This window comes from Lycium barbarum, chromosome 6 (assembly GCF_019175385.1).
Source record: "Lycium barbarum isolate Lr01 chromosome 6, ASM1917538v2, whole genome shotgun sequence".
Classification (NCBI taxonomy): domain Eukaryota; kingdom Viridiplantae; phylum Streptophyta; class Magnoliopsida; order Solanales; family Solanaceae; genus Lycium; species Lycium barbarum.
Window position 1 is genome coordinate 52,411,249 of NC_083342.1, and position 15,730 is coordinate 52,426,978.

The following is a 15,730-nucleotide window of genomic DNA, read 5'->3' on the forward strand; positions in this document are numbered from 1 at the left end:
CTTCCGGCAAGTATCACAATAGTCCCTTCGGACAACCCCTTCTGGCTAGTATCACAATAGCCCCTTCGGACAGCAGCTTCCGGCATAATAATGATGGCTCCTTCGGGCAGCCGTTTCCGGCTTACTAGCGATGGCCCCTTTGGGCAGCCGCTTCCGGCTTAATAACAATGGCCCCTTTGGGCAGCCGCTTCCGGCTCAATATCAACTCAAACTCAATACACAAATATCAATTTCAATTCATATCATAAGTCACTAATCAAGTCATCACAATCCAGTTATTAGCCTTAGCCTTTCACAAGAAGTTATCAAATTTGTATCTCACTAGACTTAGGAGGACATACTTCCAGGTTTAAGGGTAGAATTGTTAAGAAATTCTTACTACTTATATTCTAATCAATTTCATCTTATTGACCTACCCAAAGAATAAATGATCATATTAGAATAAAGGGACGATACTATGGAATGTAAACAGAAATCGTAAATGAAATGAAGTAGTAAAATCTCGCACCCCTTTCGGAGTGGTTTTGAAAATCAAACTTTATGTTTCCTTTAGTATAAAACTCATTTCCTCTAAATCATTAGTAAAACCATATACACAACTCAACTTGGCACCTTATGGGTGTTCCCTTTGGAACAGAATAGGAGTACAATATCAATAAGCCATCACAAGAAACATTTATACCTTATTCGTCTAAGAGTGGAATCATATGGTGTACATATAGAATGAATAACAGCAAGCATCATGCCAAAGGAAGAAAGGTTTGCCTTACATACCATGTCGCTTACGTGATTAGCTTAACTTATGCTTCCAAATACTGGCCAATCCACAATCAAGGTAAAGTAAATCCCGTAGACAACTTGAAAAGGTTCATATACTTCTCTAAGCTCGTAATTAACTTCCGTAAATTCGGGCAACATTTTCCCTGTAATCTTCGCTTCACTCTAATTCCGATTCAATCTAACAACACAATCAGTAACCAACAACAACAACAACCACCTCATATAAGTCTCTTTAAACTCAAAGCATCAACTTCCAAAGATATACACCAATACAACCCAGTATACGCTTTGTATACGATCTCTTCAGACACTTTATTCTCCCATATTCAAGAACAGCAACTTATCAACGAAATATCAACAATAATTTTATATCAATATCCAGCTAATTCTATCCATTTAATCAAACCAAAACAGCCCCCAATTCATTTGATATCCAAAAATTATAACCGAACTTTCAACGTCATTTTCTCTATTCTAACCCGTCAAATCTATCAATGATCATAGTAAGAACATCTTAAACATACTTTATATGAGCAGCCACCATGAAACCAACATCCCCCAAGTTCAAATTTTAGCTTAAAACGACGGCAACAACTTGTACTACATTTTATCCGTCACGGGCCTCGGGATTCGGGGCCTCGAACTTGATCGATTCTCCACTTTCTCTCTCTAACTCTCCTCTCTCTCTATATAAAAGATTCTGGACCTTTGATATGACAATGTGGCAGATAAGGCTGAAAATTTCCCTAAAATAGTAAAGGAAGTGGGCCTGACCCGACTTGAAATCGGGTTGGGCCGAGCCCACTGCCCAGCTTGACCCTTCTGCCTTAAAACGTCCATAACGTTTTATCCCTATACCATATGCAGGCCCACAACCTATGGTTGGAAAGTTATTTCAATTATCTACAACTTTAATTTTAGGAATTTTCCCAAAATCCCAAATAATGATGGGGTTATGACCTCCCTATGTCAGATCACCCGAAAATGTAACTTAAAAACATCTTTTTGGAGGGCTTCCACTTTGATTTGGCTCAAGGGTCCTTCTTGAATTGTGTTTTAATTCACATATATTATCCATATAACTTATCAAATGTCCTTTATAAAATCTCGACATGTGGACCCCACCTCAGCTTACGATTATGAGGGCTATATATCTTTTAATGTATCATTCCAATCGTATTGTACGAATTCCAAATATCATACTCATGCTATCCTCATGATAATACAATATAATTTCATCCTTTATACTTTTAGTATTTGCTCCTCCTTGAGCTCACATTAAGCCGTCTGCAGCCTTAGTAACATGAAATTTTCTGGGGCGTAACATCCTTCCCCTCTTAGAAACATTCGTCCTCGAATGTTAAATAAAGACTAATACTCGTATCCAATTCCTATGCTTATTAATATCACTCAACCCTTCACAATTCCTAAAGTCCTTTTCAATACTTATCTTTCCTCTATAAGCTTCAACTTCCCTTAGCCTCATTGATGCTTTCAATTATATTGATTTCTATAAGGGACACATTACTCCCTTTCTAAAACACATGTAATCATGTTTCTTTCTCTTCCATGTTTCATTCTTTACTCGTTTAGGCTTAATCTTTTTTATACTAACTCACCTCTCGAATGACTTCTTGCTTATCATTGCTTCCCCTCTTAAGTCTTTTCTCATAATCTTATCAAATTATTCGAATCACGTTAATCCTGGTTCATCAACTTACTTCTAATCCCCGAGAGAACTTAACTTAACCCTCGACTCACTTCTGTATCCACGAGTAATTTCAACCTAACTCTCAAACTCATTATGAACCCATCTCATAACCCTCCTTTCAGCTGATTTCCAACTATTTTTAATCTTTCATTCTTCGGTTTACACTTGTGTATCTTACCAATCACAGCACATATATATATACTGATCACAATCAATTTTAACAATTTTTTTGCAGAACCTCCTCTGTAATTTGTACTACCATCTGTTTACAGCTAACCAACAAGCCTCAAAGGGAAACAATCAAAATATATCAACTTGCCTCACAGGGCCACAATCATATTACAACACCCTATACGTACCTGTAAAAATGCTCTTCACAATTGTATTCTCGATTAGAAAAGAAGCATATATTTCTTACTGCAATCCTTAACCTGTAGCACTTACCTTAAATAGCAGTCATTAATCATCAGAGAACTTACCTTTCTTATGAGCAATTCCAATTTCGCAATCATAACTGCACGTTACAATCAAAATTCAAATCTTAAAGTTAACGGCAAGGATTCATGCCCTATGACATATCTCTATACCACAATCTATGATCTGAATGAAGGGAAACCATCCTAGATGCCCTGTAGCCTCCTGTTAATAAGTGTGGTCGACAACACACCTATGAACAAGACTCTAATTGACACGACATTGCAGACAACCCCTAGAATGAAATGCTCTAATACCACTTTGTCACACCCTAGCAATGGTAGGACATGATGGGCACTCGACTTTCATCAGAGTTGAGCGAACCCTTAGACATTCACTCTATCAAAACCTGTCATTTCAAAAACTTTTAAAAACATGAAACTTTTCCAAATAGAAATCATTATCTTTATAACGATTATGAAAACTTTTAACCAAATAAGTACTATAAACCAATTGAAATCATCTAAAATATATACTCTTTTAAAATCCACAAATGACTCAACTGACATCACTTTGTCGACGTCTCGACAAATATACCATAAGATACTGTCTACAGAAGTCTCTAAGAAGTAAACTGCACATTATAATTCAGGACAGGGCCCTGACATACCCATCATAATACATATCGATACATGACTCAGCACAGCTCACGAATGAGCTGGAACTTGCCAATCCCAGCTAACGTCCAAGCATCCCAGCTATACACTTAACCTGCCAAACAATCTGGAGCTGCCAGCATGAACGCAGTGTCCCAAGGCTAAAGGACGTCAGTACGAACAATGTACTGAGTATGTAAGGTGGTAACAAGTCATAATCATAATTTGACTTAGGAGAGGAGAAATCACAACCTAACTCAAAACCTGCAGCTTTCGCTGGAGGAAATATAAATATGCACATGAAGTCTCAAAATAATCTTTAAGTAACTAATGCAATCCAACACATATGCCTCTCCCGACATCTTAACAGAATAGTCCCTTCGGACAGCCGCTTCCGGCTAGTATCACAATAGTCCCTTTGGACAATCGCTTCTGGCATAATAATGATGGCCCCATCGAGAAGCCCCTTCCGGCTTAATAACGATGGCCCCTTCTGGCAGCTGCTTTCGGCTTAATATCAACTTAAACTAAATACACAAATATCAATTTCAATTCATATCATAAGTCACTAATCAAGTCATCACAATCCAGTTATTTGCCTTAGTCTTTCATAAGAAGTTATCAAATTTGTATCTCACTAGACTTAGGAGGACATACTTCTAGGTTTAAGGGTAGAATTGTTATGAAATTCTTACTACATATATTCTAATCAGTTTCATCTTATTGCCCTACCCAAAGAATAAATGATCATATCAGTATAACGGGACGATACTATGGAATGTAAATAGAAATCCTAAATGAAATGAAGTAGTAAAATCTCGCGGAATGGTTTTTAAAATCAAACTTTATGTTTCCTTTAGTATAAAACTCATTTCTTCTAAATCATTAGTAAAGCCATATACACAACTCAACTTGGCACCTTATGGGTGTTCCCTTTGGAACAGAATAGGAGTACAATATCAATAAGCTATCACAAGAAACATTTAGATCTTATTCGTCTAAGAATGGAATCATATGGTGTACATATAGAATGAATAACTGCAAGAATCATGCCAAAGGAAGAAAGGGTTTCCTTACATACCTTGTCGCTTACGTGGTTAGCTTAACTTATGCTTCCACACACTGGCCATTCCACAATCAAGGTAAAGGAAACCCCGCAGACAACTTGAAAAAGGTTCATATACTTCTCTAAGCTCGTAATTAACTTCCGTAAATTCGGGCAGCATTTTACCTTTAGTCTTCGCTTCCCTCCAATTTCAATTAAATCTTACAACACAATCAGCGACCAACAACAAAAACAACCATCTCATATAAGTCTCTTTAAACTCAAAGCATCAACTCCCAAAGATATACACTAAAACAACCCAGTATACGCTTTGTATACGATACCTTCATACACTTTATTCTCTCAAATTCAAGAACAGCAACTTATCAACGACATATCAACAATCATTTTATATCAATATCCAGCTAATTCTATCCATTTAATCCTACAAAAACAGCCCCCAAGTCATTTGATATCCAAAAATTATAACCGAACTTTCAACGTCATTTTCTCAATTCTAACCCGTCAAATCTATCAATGATCATGGTAAAAACATCTTAAACATACCTTATATGAGCAGCCACCTCGAACTTGATCGATTCTCCACTTTCTCTCTCTAACTCTCCTCTCTCTCTATATAAAATATTCTGGACCCTTGGTATGAAAATGAGGCAGATAAGGCTGAAAATTTCCCTTAAATAGCAACGGAAGTGGGCCTGACCCGACTTGAAATCGGGTTGGGCCGAGCCCACTGCCCAACTTGACCTTTCTTCCTTAAAACGTCCATAACTTTTTATCCCTATGCCACATGCAAGCCCACGACCTATGGTTGGAAAGGTATTTCAATTATCTACAATGTTGATTTTAGGAGGTTTCCCAAATTCCCAAATAATGATGGGGTTATGGCCTCCCTAAGTCAGATCACCCGAAAAAGTAACTTAAAAACATCGTTTTTGAGGGCTTCCACTTTTATTTGGCTCAAGGGTCCTTCTTGAATTGTGTTTAACTTCACATATATTATCCATATAACCTTTCATATGTCCTTTACAAAATCTCGACATGTGGACCCCACCTCAGATTACGATTACGAGGGCTATATATCTTTTAACGTATCTTTCCAATCGTATTGTATGAATTCCAAATATCATACGCATGCTATCCTCATGATAATACAGTAGAATTTCATCCTTTATACTTGTAATATTTGCTCCTCCTTGAGCTCACATTAAGCCGTCTACAGCCTTAGTAACATGAAATTTTCTGAGGCGTAACATCCTTCCCCTTTTAGAAACATTCGTCCTCGAATGTTAAATGAAGACTAATACTCGTATCCAATTCCTATGCTTATTAATATCACTCAACCCTTCACAATTCCTAAAGTCCTTTTCAATACTTATCTTTCCTCTATAAGCTTCAACTTCCCTTAACCTCATTGATGCTTTCAATTATATTGATTTCTATAAGGGACACATTACTCCCTTTCTAAAACACATGTAATCATGTTTCTTTCTCTTCCATGTTTCATTCTTTACTCGTTTAAGCTTAATCTTTTTTATACTAACTCACCTCTCGAATGACTTCTTGCTTATCATTGCTTCCCCTCTTAAGTCTTTTCTCATAATCTTATCAAATTATTCGAATCACGTTAATCCTGGTTCATCAACCTTACTTCTAATCCCCGAGAGAACTTAACTTAACCCTCGACTCACTTCTGTATCCACGAGTAATTTCAACCTAACTCTCAAACTCATTATGAACCCATCTCATAACCCTCCTTTCAGCTGATTTACAACTATTTTTAATCTTTCATTCTTCGGTTTACACTTGTGTATCTTACCAATCACAGCACATATATATATACTGATCACAATCAATTTTAACAATTTTTTTGCAGAACCTCCTCTGTAATTTGTACTACCCACCTGTTTACAGCTAACCAATAAGCCTCAAAGGGAAGCAATCAAAATATATCAACTTACCTCACAGGGCCACAATCAAAATATATCAACTTGCCTCACAGGGCCATAATCAAAATATATCAACTTTCCTCACAGGGCCACAATCATATTACAACACCCTATACGTACCTGTAAAAATGTTCTTCACAATGGCATTCTCGATTCGATAAGAAGTATATCTTTCTTACTGCAATCCTTAACCTATAGCAATTACCGTAAATAGCAATCATTAAACATCAGAGAACTTACCTTTCTTATGAGCAATTCCAATTTCGCAATCATAACTGCACTTTACAATCACTTAATCAAAATTCAAATCTTAAAGTTAGCGGCAAGGATTCAAGGCCTATGACACAGCTCTATACAACAATCTATGATCTGAATGAAGGGAAACTATCCTAGATGCCCTATAGCCTCCTGTTCATAAGTGTGGTCGACAACACACCCATGGACAAGACTCTACCTGACACGACTTTGCAGACAACCCCTAAAATGAACTGCTCTGATACCACTGTGTCACACCCTAGCAATGGTAGGGCTTGACGGGCACTCGACTCTCATCAGAGTCGAGCGAACCCTTAGACATTCACTCTATCAAAACCTGTCATTTCAAAAACTTTTAAAAACATGAAACTTTTCCAAATAGAAATCATTATCTTTATAATGATTATGAAAACTTCCACTCAAATAAGTAATTTAAACCAATTGAAATCATCTAAAATATATACTCTTTTAAAATCCACAAATGACTCAACTGACATCACTTTGTCGACATCTCGACAAATATACCACAGGATACTGTCTGCAGAAGTCTCTAAAAAGTAAACAGAACATTACGAGTCAGAAAAAAGCCCTGACATACCCATAATCGTACATATCGATACATGACTCAGCACAGCTCCAGAATGAGGTGGAACTTGACAATCCCAGCTGACGTCCAAGCGTCCCTACTATACACTTAACCTGCTAAACAATCTGGGGCTACGGGCATGAATGCTGTGTCCCCAGGCAAAAGGACGTCAGTACGGATAATGTACTGAGTATGTAAGGTGGTAACAAGTCATAATCATAATTCGACTTAGGAGAGAGAAGAAAATGCAACCTAACTCAATACCTGCAGCCTTCGCTGGAAGAAATATAAATGTGCACATGAAGTCTCAAAATAATCTTTAAGTAACTAATACAATCCAACACATATGCCGCTCCCGACATCTTAACAGAATAGTCCCTTCGGACAGCCGCTTCCGGCTAGTATCACAATAGTCCCTTTGGACAGCCGCTTCCGGCATAATAATGATGGCCCCTTCGGGCAGCCGTTTCCAGCTTAATAGTGATGGCCCCTTTGGGCAGCCGCTTCCGGCTTAATAACAATGGCCCCTTTGGGCAGCCGCTTCCGGCTTAATATTAACTCAAACTCAATACACAAATATCAATTTCAATTCATATCATATGTCACTAATCAAGTTATCACAATCAAGTTATTAGCCTTAGTCTTTCATAAGAAGTTATCAAATTTGTATCTCACTAGATTTAGGAGGACATACTTCCAGGTTTAAGGGTAGAATTGTTATGAAATTCTTACTACTTATATTCTAATCAATTTCATCTTATTGCCCTACCCAAAGAATAAATGATCATATCAGCATAAAGGGACGATACTATGGAATGTAAATAGAAATCGTAAATGAAATGAAGTACTAAAATATCGCATCCCTTTCGGAGTTGTTTTGAAAATCAAACTTTATGTTTCCTTTAGTATAAAACTCATTTCTTCTAAATCATTAGTAAAACCATATACACAACTCAACTTGGCACCTTATGGGTGTTCCCTTTGGAACAGAATAGGAGTACAATATCAATAAGCCATCACAAGAAACATTTAGACCTTATTCGTCTAAGAATGGAATCATATGGTGTACATATAGAATGAATAACAGCAAGAATCATGCCAAAGGAAGAAAGGTTTGCCTTACATACCTTGTCGCTTACCTGATTAGCTTAACTTATGCTCAAAACACTGGGCAATCCACAATCAAGGTAAAGGAAACCCCGTAGACAACTTGAAAAAGGTTCATATACTTCTCTAAGCTCGTAATTAACTTCCGTAAATTCGGGCAGCATTTTCCCTGTAATCTTCGCTTCCCTCTAATTCCAATTCAATCTAACAACACAATCACCAACCAGCAACAGCAACAACCATCTGATATAAGTCTCTTTAAACTCAAAGCATCTACTCCCAAAGATATACACCAAAACAACCTAGTATACGCTTTGTATACGATATCTTCATACACTTTATTCTCCCAAATTCAAGAACAACAACTTATCAACGACATATCAATAATCATTTTATATCAATATCCAGCTAATTCTATCCATTTAATCATACCAAAACAGCCCCCAAGTCATTTGATATCCAAAAATTATAACCGAACTTTCAACATCATTTTCTCTATTCTAACCCGTTAAATCTATCAATGATCATGGTAAGAACATCTTAAACATACCTTATATGAGCAGCCACCACGAAACCAACATCCCCCAAGTTCAAATTTTAGCTTAAAACGACGGTAACAACTTGTACTACACTTTATCCTTCACGGGTCTCGGGATTCGAGGCCTCGAACTTGATCGATTCTCCACTTTCTCTCTCTAACTCTCCTCTCTCTCTCTATATATAAAATATTCTGGACCTTTGGTATGAAAATGAGGCAGATAAGGCTGAAAATTTCCCTTAAATAGCAAGGGAAGTGGGCCTGACCCGACTTGAAATCGGGTTGGGCTGAGCCTACTGCCCAGCTTGACCTTTCTACCTTAAAACATCCATAACGTTTTATCCATATACCACATGTCGGCCCACAACCTATGGTTGGAAAGGTATTTCAATTATCTACAACTTTAATTTTAGGAGTTTTCCCAAATGCCCGAATAATGATGGGGTTATGTCCTCCCTAAATCAGATCACCCAAAAAATGTAACTTAAAAACATCTTTTTGGAGGGCTTCCACTTTGATTTGGCTCAAGGGTCCTTCTTGAATTGTGTGTAACTTCACATATATTATCCTTATAACTTGTCATATGTCCTTTATAAAATCTCGACATGTGGACCCCACCTCAGCTTACGATTACAAGGGCTATATATCTTTTAACGTATCATTCCAATCGTATTGTACGAATTCCAAATATCATACTCATGCTATCCTCATGCTAATACAGTAGAATTTCATCCTTTATACTTGTAATATTTGCTCCTCCTTGAGCTCACATTAAGCCGTCTGCAGCCTTACTAACATGAAATTTTCCAGGGTGTAACATAAGGTCCATGAAGAGGCAAATTGTCATGACATTATTGAGAATCCTGTTGTTCAGTCTTACTAGTATTATGCATTCACTTTCAGTTCTTAGGGGTACAGTGAAAGGCACACTTGATAGGGGGTGAAGGTGTGACCTATGATATTACGTTCTATATGTGAAAGGTACACTTGACAGGGGGTGAAGGTGTGGCCTATGAGTGGTCCATGAGTGGCCTATGATGTTGGAGTATATACATGAGAAAGGCACACTTGACAGGGGGTGACGGTGTGGCCTGTGATGTGATGATGAGGTGTGTACCTACTAGTTATATATATATGCATGTCAATACTTCCCGACATACAGATTCAGCCAGATGCAGACAGATACTAGTTCATACAGATTTATGCAGATAGTCATTTCAGCTTATGAGTTCAGATCTTATTCATGATTTCTGTACATATTTATACATATGCCTTTATGACATACATATTCAGTGCATTATCTGTACTGACTCCCCGTTGCTCGGGCGGATGCATTCATGCCCGCAGGTACAGGTAGACAGGGAGGTGGTTCGGCTTAGTAGGACCCTTATCCAGCAGCTATCAGTGCACTCCATTCGATCCGGAGTTGCAATCTATTTTGGTAGGCCATTCTTTTGAGATGTATATAGATGGGTACGACGGGTCCCTGTCCCGTCCTTTCTACAGCTTTATTCCAGTAGAGGCCTGTAGACAGTTGTATGCAGCAGTCAGACGACGTAGCCTTGTCGGCTTATATTCTTTTATGTACAGTATATATGGTAGCCTAGCTTGCTTGCACTGTTCTTCCGCATGTTATTTTTATATGTATATACAGATTGTATAGTGTTCCGATGTTTCCTCTTTATGAGATTAGTTTGTGCCATTTATGGGCTATTGATGTTCAGTATGTTTCAGATAAGTGTTTAGGGGTTTTTGGTTGCCAGAGGTCAGACTCCCGTCGCGGCTCATGGTCACCAGAGGTTAGACTCCCATCGCGGCTCCGAGTATAAATACATGGTCCACGACTTTATGTCTTATTTCTCTCTTTCCCAGATCAAAAAACACTAATATTTTGCTCTCCCAACATTTATTGCATAGTTGTGAAGATTTGACAAGACCCGGACCCCGTAAACCCGAGCTTGTGAAGAATAAGGTTGTTTCTAGGGTTTCTCCAAGGATGGGAAGCCTAGGGATTTGAAATTAAAGTGATTCTTGGAATTCTTGACCCCTCAAGGTATGTAAATGATTCCTACCCTTGTGTTTGAGTTTTCTATCAAGAGCTTTAGTGATTTTAGGTAAAGAAAGGGTATTTGTGGAAGTGATAGATTGATGAAGAACAAGGTAGTGACATGAGACTATTTTAAAGAAATGATTAGGGATGGATTTACGTGTATTTGGATATATATAGGCGTTATCATTGTAAGCTTATAAAAGAGATGGTCGTCTATAATTCGTTAAACTTTGTACGTGCTTGGGAATGATTAGTAAGTAACGCAAGTAGCCTAATTAAGGCTTATGTTTTCTTAATTGTAGATTTACAAGTTCAAGAAGTATAAGTTGGGCGATTTGATATACGTCAAGGTATGTTAAGGTTATTCCTTCCTTTTTTGGCATGATCCTATGATATGAACCGATAAACGAGTAAGAGAGTTTCCATATTACTCAATTCTAATAAGTACTAAGAGAAATACAGTTAATGTTCCCGTACCGCGGCCATGGTATTTTCCTCATATACAAATTTTATGATTTCCTGTCCTAGTAGTACAAGTTTAGTTAGGTGTCACACCATAGCAATGGTAGGGCATGACGGGCACCCGACTCTCATCAGAGTCGAGCGAACCCTTATACATTCGCTCTATCAAAACCTATCATTTCGAAAACTTTTAAAAACATGAAACTTTTCCAAATAGAAATCATTATCTTTATAACGATTATGAAAACTTTCGGTCAAACAAGTACTTTAAACCAATTGAAATCATTATCTAATTCCAATTCAATCTAAGAACACAATCAGCAACCAACAACCATAACAACCATCTAATATAAGTATCTTTAAACTCAAAGCATCAACTCCCAAAGATATACACCAAAACAACCCCGTATACGCTTTGTATACATTATCTTCATACACTTTATTCTCCCAAATTCAAGAACAGCAACTTATCAACGACATATCAACAAAAATTTTATATCAATATCCAGCTAATTCTATCCATTTAACCATACTAAAACAGCCCCCAAGTCATTTGATATACAAAAATTATAACCGAACTTTCAACGTCATTTTCTCTATTCTAACCCGTCAAATCTATCAATGATCATGGTAAGAACATCTTAAACATACCTTATATGAGCAGCCACCACGAAACCAACATCCCCCAAGTTCAAATTTTTGCTTAAAACGATGGCAACAACTTGTGCTACACTTTATCCTTCACGGGCCTTGGGATTTGGGGCCTCGAACTTGATTGATTCTCCATTTTCTCTCTCAAACTCTCCTCTCTCTCTATATAAAATATTATGGACCTTTGGTATGAAAATGAGGCAGGTAAGGCTGAAAATTTCCCTTATATAGCAACGGAAGTGGGCCTGAGCCGACGTGGAATCGGGGTGGGCCGAGCCCACTGCCCAGCTTGACCTTTCTGCCTTAAAACGTCCATAACTTTTTATCCCTTTGCCACATACCGGCCCACGACCTATGGTTGGAAAGGTATTTCAATTATCTACAACGTTAATTTTAGGAGTTTTCCCAAATTCCCAAATAATGATGGGGTTATGGCCTCCCTAAGTCAGATCACCCGAAAACGTAACTTAAAAACATCTTTTTGGAGGGATTCCACATTGATTTGGCTTAAGGGTCCATCTTGAATTATGTTTAACTTCACATATATTATCCATATAACTTGTCATATGTCCTTTATAAAATATCGACATGTGGACCCCACCGCAGCTTACGATTACGAGGGCTATATATCGTTTAACGTATCATTCCTATCGTATTGTACGAATTCCAAATATCATACTCATGCTATCCTCATGCTAATACAGTAGAATTTCATCCTTGATAATTGTAATATTTGCTTCTCCTTGAGCTCACATTAAGCCGTCTGCAGCCTTAGTAACATGAAATTTTCTGGGGTGTAACATCCTTTCCCTCTTAGAAACATTTGTCCTCGAATGTTAAATAAAGACTAATACTCGTATCCAATTCCTATGCTTATTAATATCACTAAATGCTTCACAATTCCTAAAGTCCTTTTCAATAATTATCTTTCCTCTATAAGCTTCAACTTCCCTTAACCTCATTGATGATTTCAATTATATTGATTTCTATAAGGGACACATTACTCCCTTTCCTCAAACACATGTAATCATGTTTCTTTCTCTTCCTTCTTTCATTCTTTACTAGTTTAAGCTTACTCTTTTTTATACTAACTCACCTCTCGAACGACTCCTTGCTTATCATTGCTTCCCGTCTTAAGTCTTTTCTCATAATCTTATCACATTATTCGAATCACGTTAATCCTGGTTCATCAACCTTACTTCTAATCCCTGAGAGAATTTAACTTCACCCTCGACTCACTTCTATATCCACGTGTAATTTCAATCTAACTCTCAAAATCATTCTTAACCCTTCTCATAACCCTCCTTTCAGCTGATTTGCAACTATTATTAATCTTTCATTCTTCAGTTTACACTTGTGTATCTTACCAATCATAGCACATATATATATATACTTATCACAATCAATTTTAACAAAATTTTGGCAGAACCTCCTCTGTAATTTGTACTACCCACCTGTATACAGCTAACCAACAAGCCTCAAAGGGAAACAATCAAAATATATCAACTTGCCTCACAGGGCCACAATAAAAATATATCAACTTGCCTCACAGGGCCACAATCAAAATATATCAACTTGCCTCGCAGGGCCACAATCATATTACAACACCCTATACGTACCTGTAAAAATACTCTTCACAATGGCATTCTCGATTCGATAAGAAGCATATCTTTCTTACTGCAATCCTTAACCTGTAGCACTTACCTTAAATAGAAATTGTTAATCATCAGAGAACTTACCTTTCTTATGAGCAATTCCAATTTCGCAATCATAACTGCACTTTACAATCACTTAATCAAAATTCAAATATTAAAGTTAACGGCAAGGATTCAAGGCCTATGACACAGCTCTATACAACAATCTATGATCTGAATGAAGGGAAACCAACCTAGATGCCCTATAGCCTCTTGTTCATAAGTGTGGTCGACAACACACCCATGAACAAGACTCTACCTGACACGACTTTGCAGACAACCACTAGAATGAACTGCTCTGATACCACTTTGTCACACCCTAGCATGGTAGGGCATGACGGGCACTCGAATCTCATTAGAGTCGAGCTAACCCTTAGACATTCTCTCTATCAAAACCTGTCATTAAAAAACTTTTAAAAACATGAAACTTTTCCAAATAGAAATCATTATCTTTATAACGATTATGAAAACTTTCAATCAAATAAGTCCTTTAAACAAATTGAAATCATCTAAAATATATACTCTTTTAAAATCCACAAATGACTCAACTGACATCACTTTGTCGACATCTCGACAAATATACCACAGGATACTGTCTACAGAAGTCTCTAAGAAGTAAACTGAACATTATGAGTCAGGACAGGGCCCTGACATACCCATAATAATACATATAGATAAATGACTCAGCACAGCTCTAGAATGAGGTGGAACTTGCCAATCCCAACTGACGTCTAAGCATCCCTGCTATACACTGAACCTGCCAAACAATCTGGGGCTGCGGGCATGAACGTAGTGTCCCCAGGCAAAAGGAAGTCATTACGGACAATGTACTAAGTATGTAAGGTGGTAACAAGTCATAATCATAATTTGACTTAGGAGAGAAGAAATTGAAACCTACCTCAATACCTGCAGCTTTCGCTGGAAGAATATAAATGTGCACATGAAGTCTCAAAATAATCATTAAGTAACTAATACAATCCAACACATATGCTGCTCCCGAAATCCTAACAGAATAGTCCCTTCGGACAGCCGCTTCCGGCTTAATAACGATAGCCACTTCGGGCAGCCGCTTCCGGCTTAATATCAACTCAAACTCAATACACAAATATCAATTTCAATTCATATCATAAGTCACTAATCAAGTCATCACAATCTAGTTATTAGCCTTAGTCTTTCATAAGAAGTTATCAAATTTGTATCTCACTAGACTTAGGAGGACATACTTCAAGGTTTAAGGGTAGAATTGTTATGAAATTCTTACTACTTATATTCTAATCAATTTCATCTTATTGCCCTACCCAAAGAACAAATGATCATATCAATATAAAGGGATTATACTATGGAATGTAAACAGAAATCCTAAATGAAATGAAGTTGTAAAATCTCGCACCCCTTTCGGTGTGGTTTTGAAAATCAAACTTTATGTTTCTTTTAGTATAAAACTCATTTCTTCTAAATCATTTGTAAAACCGTATACACAACTCATCTTGGAACCTTATGGGTGTTCCCTTTCGAACAGAATAGGAGTACAATATCAATAAGCCATCACAAGAAACATTTAGACCTTATTCGTCTAAGAATGGAATCATATGGAGTACATATAGAATGAATAACAGCAAGAATCATGCCAAAGGAAGAAAGGTTTTCCTTACATACCTTGTCGCTTATGTGATTAGCTTAACTTATGCTCCAAACACCATCCAATCCACAATCAAGGTAAAGGAAACCCCGTAGACAACTTGAAAAAGGTTCATATACTTCTCTAAGCTCGTAATTAACTTCCTTAAATTCGGGAAGCATTTTCCCAATAATCT